Below are 8996 nucleotides of genomic sequence, written 5' to 3'. Positions count from 1 at the left end.
CATCCTATCATCTGGCACACCTTTAATAATGGAGTCGCCATGCAATGCCACTCGTGCATCTTTCGTTAACTCTTTCTTGCCATTATGATTTGTTTTAATCATTTTTACCCGAATTTTCTTAATTTCACTCTGCATCCATTTCATCTCTTGCCTCATCCAATCCAATTCAACTTCCGAATCTTGTGTCACATTCTCTCTATCATTCAATCTTTCTAATTTTCTAACTCTTGACTCCCTCCTCCCATTTCTCACTTTCACTCTCATTCATCCTTCTGAGTTTTTGTACTTTCGGTCCAACATGCATCTAACTTTCACTATCATTCATTCTTTTGATATTTTCCACTTTTGATTCTTGCCTCACATCGTTTCCAGTTTCATCCGTTCTCTCAATTTCATTTCCTTCCGCCACTCTCCCCTCACTTTCATCCTTTTTTGATTTTTTAATTTTTGACATCTCTTGCACACCATCCTTCTCTTTCGAATGTGTACTCATTTTCCCTGTGACATTCTCGTACTAAGACTTTCTGTCATCAATTTCATGTTAGCATTCATCATTTTCTCGTTCAGGTCACACTTCATGCACACACACCCTCCTTCCATCTGCCCTAAATATCCACAAATCATTTATGTAATTGAAAGAATACATATAGCACACCTCACACTCAACAAAACGACTGAAGTCTAACTTAAAGTCATGGAATGACAAAGCTGCTGCCATGTTTCCTCTGCCGGTTACTACTCTAAGATCTAATAATAACGAATTCGTAATTAAGTTTAGGCAAAAAATCCCCCACACTAATAGTACTGGTAGTCAGGGCTGACAGGCCCAGCATCAAAAAGGACCCGATGTGTCATATAACTGTGTTTATAATCAATGGTTTTAATTCTCATAATAATACAACAATGATAAAGGATAAAGGCATATATCGAGAATGATACTGTGTTTTGTTTTAGACAGACGCTATGCTCTTTAGCCGTCTGTCTAAATAAAATCTTTAGCCGAAATAAAATATTGCAATCTAGTACCATATCGATTGATATTGCAACAGCAAATGTTGAGTCTCTTCTGAAAGAACTTGGACATTTTAGAAATAAGTGGTAAGATGTTCTCTCTGAAGCTACACTTGTTGCAACTGAATTGGGTATAACCCCAAATGTCGAAAAACGGTCGAAAGCAAAGAGAATAAATCTAGCAGATGAAGAAAGTGCAGATGGGAATGATACACAAGAACATTTTAAAAGAATTGTATATTTTGTTATACTGGATACAATTATTTCCTAACTTCACATGCGTTTCACATCTTTAAAAATCATTCAGAATTTATTTTCACCATATATGAAATTTTCGAACAATGAATCATCAAGAAATTTCTGACTCATGCAATAATTTAATAAATAAATATTCGAAAGACTTAACATCATGTCTGAAAGACAAAATCTATCACATAAAAAGATTTATAACGCCACGTTTAAATATTATACCAGGATTAGATTTATTAAATATCATTTATAAATTTCGACTTCAAGTGTTTTTCCCAAAATATGTACTTCAATCAGAATTTTTTGCACAATACCAGTAACAGTTGCATAAGGTGAAAGAGCATTTAGTAAACTTCCAGCAATAAAGAGCTTCTGTAGATCATCAATGCTCCAGGAAAGATTAAACGGCTTAGCTTTGCTATCAATAGAACATCACCTGGCAATGAAAATTGATTATAACGAGGTGATTAAAGATTTCGTTAACCATCAAGTGAGGAAGTGGATGAGGCAAATGAGGCAATAAAAATTTAAAAATTCTCTTTTTATTTAATGTTTGTATTTTGTATGGTATGCAATGTACCGAAATTTGAATTTATTGTACACTTTTTTTAAATGAATGTTTAATGTTTTATATGACTTTTTTTTATTAAACAAAAGCGATGCATTTTTTTAAGTGGGGCCCGAACCACAGACTTGTCACGGGCCCGAAAATTTCTCTCGGCGGCCCTGCTGGTAGTGCAAAACTTTTACAGCAACTCTTACTGAAACAAATACACATGTATACTTAAGTATTCCAAGAATAACTTATCTCAATCCAGGACTCTTCTTACACATGTCCGCCACGCTTGACTCACCATGTGGAAATAATGGAAAGCAGCTTTAAAATATGAAAAACAGTTTACAAGAAGCAGGTTGCACAATTGCTCCTTCATATTGAAGACCTCACCGGGTGATCCAAAATTTAGAAGTTAAAAACTTACCAGTGACACTTCATTAATCATAGCATCTCCTTTCTGCATTGCCTCATTAAATGTATGAGGATTCCACAGGCAAATTAAACAAGAAACTATGTGGAAACTTTAGCTATGCCATAATATCAGGTTTTTGTTTCTCCAAGAAACATACTTCTGCAGGTATAGAGATATAAAGAGTTTAACAGATAGATATCCATTTCTTTCTTACTAGAGCTTTAGAAGATTTAACAGGGCTGGAGCAAGAGTTCTTATTCTTGCCCCCCCCCCCTGGGTCATTCTGTAATATCCAAAGGGATGCAGAAGGGAGAATCTTGACAATAGACTGGAAATACTGTGGATGTGTAATAAGGTTTATAAATGTTGATACTCCATCCAATGGAACAGTTAGACGAAAATTCTTCCAGGAACTGGAGCCATATTTATACAGTGCTCACTACATCATAGCAGCTGGAGACTGGAATTGTATTGAAAACCCCTATTTTGTTTAATCCATATTAAACAAAATAGGAGGACACCCCAGGAGTAGAAAAGTGGGATGTGCACAGTTAAAAACATGTCTCAACAATGCTCAACTAGTAGACATATGGTGGATTCGCAATCCTAATCTCCAGGCATATACGTACATGAATAAAGGTATTGGTACTCATATTGATCGAATTTATTTCTCTTCTTTCCTTATAAATAGGATAATTCGGATAAAATATCTTGACATCAGCATGTCAGATCATAATCCAGTTCTACTTAAGTTCCACTGCATGGAAAAAGTAGAGATCTGTTCTGGATCATGGAGACTTCCACCAAATTTTCCATTGATCTTTTCAACCAAATTCTAGACCCTCTGTTCAAATTGAAATAATGTTACCTGGAATTGGGATATGTGGTTAAAATTCAAACAAGTAGTAAAGCAGAATATGATGGAATGGGGAAAGGAACAGGCTTTCCTCCAAAGTAAAAAGTTGAAAGACCTGTATAAAGAGAGAAACTGGTTCGTAACAAACCAACATAATGGTATAGAATGTAGCAATGTTATTAGAAACATTAACATAGAGATAGAAGTGGAAAGGGCTAACCCCTAAGAGAGAGAGAGAGAATCCTTCACTATACTTGGAATTCCCTTCTCCACTTACCCAATATTACCAGTTCAAGAACATATATACAAGAACTTTGAAACCTTAGAAGACTGGAAAATTGAGGCCACTTTCCTTTTCTTCTAAACCCATAGTACTCAAAACCATAATCTTTCCTGCTCAATTGTACATAATAAATATTACAGACATCACAGAAGCTGAAGAAAAGCAAGTATATAGTAAACCTCTGCAATTTTTATGATCCAGCGATGTCAGAAAGTTAAAAAGAAATTTCTTCACCTATCAAAGAAGCATGGAGAATTTGGGCTTCCATCTTAAAATTCTGCTATTTAAGCAATACAACTTCAAAAATCTATAAAATATTGCAGACTAATCACACATGTTCAAACCTTCTCCTGTACTACCTTGGTTTTCATCTTCCCCTATTTCGAGTTAATGATTATACAGTTCCAAAAGCTGAGATTGTTCCTGAATTCTACAACACTCTGTGCTTAATTCTAAAACACTCTAGAATTGACATTCTTTCCATCAAAAAAAGTGAATTTTGGTATAAATAAATCTTTAATCTCTTTCACCGTGAAGTTCCACAGTTAGGTACTGACAACAATACTTTGTTTCATAACTTGTTGAAGTTCCAAGGATACCCTAACAGGAAAGATTTTGATTGGAGAATTGCATATGGCCATCTACCATTAAATAGAGGTACTTTAACATCGGAGATTCAATCTGTGACATCTGTTACCAACTGGAAACAGTAGAATATGCATTCTACAGCTTCCCTCTTGCCCTGCGTATTTGGAATAGATTATGTAATGTGTTGAGCATTACATTGATTACAACAGAACAGATTATTTTTTTTGCAATAACCACCACCTATCAGCAACAGGAAGAGAATTTTGATCTTTATAATTAATGAATTCAAATACCATTTATGGAAGGTTAGAAAGAAACACAGATTTGAAAACCAGCAATATGACATCCAAATGCTTTATAATATTGTATTGTGGAAATTTTATTGTTCAGTCAGATGATTTTTATATTTAGAAAGAAGCATTCTAGGAGATATGAAATGTATGACTAGATGGTGTAGACCACCCACACTGTGCAATATTCACCAGGGGGGAGATAAAATTCTATCTATTCTTACTATGAGAGGTTTTTTAAATAGTTCAACCCTCTTAATTCAGTGTGGTCTTATCAGGAGCATAGCTAGGGTAGGGTAGGGGGAAGTCCATCCCAGGACTTTGTGTTTAAGAAATCTTGCCATATGTCTATAGAATATCAACTGCGTGATGAAATAGACTTCGACACAGTCACCGACGATTTTGCTAATGGAAAAGCAAGAAAAATAATATTTGAGAATGTTGGAATTAAAGTTTTACTTCAAAAATAAACATAGTATTTTGATTTATTTCCCTATATGTTGTTTTGACTTTTTGGAGTATTTTTGGTGTGTATTGAGAGGGGCGGCAAATGCAGAGACTGCCCCTGGCAACAAAAGCTCTAGCTATGGCACTGTGTCTTATAGTCAATTGCAGGGATGACTGAAGAGCAATCCCAGGCAGTTTAACTACTCAACTACGACTGGGTATCAGTCATCTTTGTACTTCAGTTTCCATTGGTCTTTTGGTTGTTGATCTATATGAGATTGGTGAAAAACTGATAGCCTTTGGCTATATGATGATATAAAAGAGCTGAGGCCTTTTCTCTATCTCTCATGCTGTCTGTCTTTTCTTTCTCCTAATACTATCCAGTTCTCTTGCATCCCTATACTAACTACTCTCGGCCTATGATGACCAACCATTTACTTTTTCACCTCAATAAAGGTCAAAACCAGTCTGAATAGTGACCCTTTCCATAATGCATAGTATTATACATACCCATAAGGATATGTGCTTTGCATTATGGGATACTAAGGCAAGTAATGTGAAATCATCAGCTTCTATATACAAATCACCCCAGTCCTGAAAATGCTTCAGGTGCAAACTTTGTTTGCTTACACTTGGATGAAGGAAGTGGAAGTGGATGTACGGATGTACAGACTCAGGGAAACTAGATTTATTAAGGGGGGGGGAGAGTAGATATGCAGACTTTAGGGAGGCAGTTGAGTGTATGAATGAGTATAATATGCCTGAGCGAGTACGAAGGGCAACAAATCAGAGAAGGAGGAGTTTTTGGCCTTGGTTGTCACTTCCAGGGTACCGGTTGTTGGTATTAGTGAAACATGGCTGACAGAAGATGATAAAGCTAGTGGGATTGAATGTGACGGGTATAGTGTGTTCAGGAGTGACAGGGAGAATAAAAAGGGGGGGAGAGGAGTGTTATTGATGATAGCTGATGAGTTGCAGCCAAGGAGTATAGAAGTTGAACTGCAGGATAGAGAAAAGAGCACATTTGAGGCTATTTGGTGTGAGATAGAGGCTAGCAGAACAAAATATACAATTGGGTGCTGCTATAGACCAGGTGATGGAATAAATGGTGGGGATAGTATGCATAGGCAAATAGAAGAAATGAGTGGAAGGAGGGTAATTATTATGGGGAATTTCAATTATGGTTACATTGACTGGAAGGAGGAAAGGGCACATGGGAAGAAGGAACTGGATTTTATGCGGTTATTAAGGGACAACTATCTGTGACAGCATGTAATGAAAAATACTAGGGGTAGAGAGTGCTTGACCTAGTAATTGCATCTGAGAATGTGGCTGTAACGAACATGACCATGTTGCCACCAATTGGTGAGAGTGATCATAAGGTCATGACTTGGGAGGTGGCTAAAGGAGTGGAATTTGCAATTAAGACAGAGTACATATGGAATTACCGGGCTGGTAAGTATGACAAGCTTAGGAGATTGCTTGGTTCAGTGCCATGGTATGTAAAACTGCAAGGGCTGGATAGTGCATGGGAGGTGGTTAAGGAGTGTTTGCAGGAGGTAATGGCGACTATATACTTAGAGTCCGAATAGTAAATCAAGTAGGGATTAAATGGATGAATAACACCATTAAGCTTGAGCTGCAAAAAAAGAAACAACCGTGGAGGGAATTTAAGGAGAAAGGTGACCAGCAGGTGCAGGAACAGTATAAAGCTCAGGCCAGAAAGGTAACAAGGGTGATAAGAAAAGCAAAAGCGTATTATGAAAGAATATTGGCAATGCATGCTAAAGAGAATCCCAAACAGTTTTTTCAATATGTTGCAAGTAAAAGGGAAAATGTTCATGGCAGAATGATTTTAAAAAATACTGAGGGTAGGGAGGTAACCGAATCAGTCGATATAGTGGAATTATTGAGCGAGCACTTTGCAAGAGTATATCATCCAGGCGGTGGACATTGCAGGAATGGAAGAACCAACAGCTTATACTGGAATTGTGATGAATGAAGTGGAGGTGAGTAGTCTATTGCATAACCTCAATGTCAATACATCCGTGGGATTGGATGGTATACCAGCTCGTGTCGTACGTGAAGCGGCTAAAGAATTGTCAGTGCCCTTGACCATTTTGTTTAATTTGAGTCTTGGGTCAGGGTTAGTCCCAAGGGGTTGGAAAGAGGGGAAAATAGTTCCACTGCATAAAGGTGGTTCCAAGGCTGCTGTTGATAATTGCCGGCCAATCAGCATAACAGGAATCGTTATCAAGGTCTTGGAGAAATACAAGTCAAGAGAAAAATACAAGATTGGATAGATGAAAATGGGATACTATATCGGGGACAGCATGGTTTTGTGAAGGATAGGTCATGCCTCAGTAACTAGCTCACGTATTATAACACAGTGACGGCTGAACTGGATAAGGGTAATGGGTTTACAGTGATTCTACTGGACTTTGCTAAGGCCTTTGACAGGATACCGCATGGAATTCTAATCAGTAAACTGCAACATATGGGGATGGATATAGGGTTGGTGAGATGGATAGGAGGGTGGTTGACGGAGAGATATCAGAGAGTGGCTTATTCAAGAGTAGAGTCCAAAATACGGCCTGTAACTAGTGGTGTGCCACAAGGATCTGTTCTTGGACCACTGCTGTTTAATTTGTTCATTAATGATATAGGAAAGGATCTGAGAGGAACAGTTCATTTGTTTGTGGATGATGCAAAGTTGGGTAGGGCAATAGTGAATGCAGATGATGTCAAAATTTTGCAGGATGATTTGATTAGATTGGAGGTCTGGGCTAAGGATAATGGATCAATTTAATGTGAAAAAATGTAAGGTTATACATTTTGGGGTGAAAAGATTTGCAGCAGTTTACTACATTGGTGGAACTGTACTCCAGGAAATTGATGAGGCAAGAGATTTAGGAGTGTTGGTGGATAAGGTATTGAAGTTTAGGGGGCACATTGCAAAAAGTGGCCAAATCAGCTCATCAAATCACTTGATTGCTGAAGAATACTTTGATGAGCAGATACAAGCATGTTATTGTTCCTCTGTATCAAGCCTTGATACAGAGGAAATAATCAAACATTGCACAGACCTGCCCCATTAGCAGGTCTGTGCAATGAACCTTATGAGAATAGGTTGTGGATTTGTGGGTTGCAGAAATTGGTTGATAAGCGGAGGAGGGGAGATATGATTGAGACATTCAAATTACTGACGGGTGTCTATAAGATTAATTCAGAAGATATTTTTGAGAACAGGGCTGGTGGTGGGAGGACTAGGGAACATCCATGGAAGCTGGGCAAGAGTGTGGTTAGTAAGGGTGTTAGAGCTGGGTTCTTTACTTTTAGAGTGCTGAATGAGTGGAATAAGCTGCCAGAGTCTGTAGTGGGTGCTGTGACAGTGAATGAGTTTAAGGCAAGATATGATAGATACTGTGTGAATATTGAATAGTTGTGATGAACATGATTTGGGGTCCTCCCTCGATGAGTCTAAGGACTCCCTGGAGTTGCCCGTAATAATAATAATAATAATAAAGTATTAAACTAATTACAGTATAATTTGTGGTGTGCAAGATAGGATGCCAGAGGAGTTTGCCTGGAGGAACGATAGAGAGTTTGCTATTGCAATTAAGTGGGGTGAAAGGGTGGATGAGATGATTGTGATGGTGGGCACGAATTACTTGAGAGGTAATGTAAATCAGATTGCAAGAGATCTGAGATTCTTGCTTGAGGTTGTGTGAAAGAAAATGCAGAGAGGAAAGATTGTGTGTGTTGCCCAGGCATGATAGTGACGAGCTGAGCAGAAGAGCAGTAATAATGAATAGCATAATAGCCAGAATGTGTCAGAAGAGAGGATCGGAATATGTGGATACTTGGAGGGCATTTGAGGACAGAAAGGAACTGTATGCAAGAGACCACTTGCATTTGAATGAGAAATTACATAGCCATCTGGAGAGATTGTTGTTTTCTGAATGAGTAGGTGTGTCAATGCAGTGAAACTAGAATTCCCAGGGTAGATGGTAGCAGGGGTGGCCTCTTGTGGGAATGGGTGCTTGAGGGAAAGGGGACGACATCAGGTAACACTGTGTCCAGTGGGGCCTGGAGGAGATAATGATAGGTATAGAAACAGTGACATTTTTAATGCTTTATACTAATGCCAGGACATTAGTATATATCCGGAATAAAGGAGATGAATTGGTGGCACTGATAGCATCAGCTTGGCCAAAGATTATTGGGATCACTGAGATGTAGTTGAGAAGATGACATAATAACAGGAATGGAAGTAGCAGTGTTCAGCACTTTTCATTAGGATT

The sequence above is a fragment of the Typopeltis vanoorti genome, chromosome 16, assembly GCF_054136105.1.
Source record: "Typopeltis vanoorti isolate ZY-2024b chromosome 16, IOZ_Tvanoo_1.0, whole genome shotgun sequence".
Lineage (NCBI taxonomy): Eukaryota > Metazoa > Arthropoda > Arachnida > Uropygi > Thelyphonidae > Typopeltis > Typopeltis vanoorti.
Note: the sequence above shows the minus strand (reverse complement) of the source record.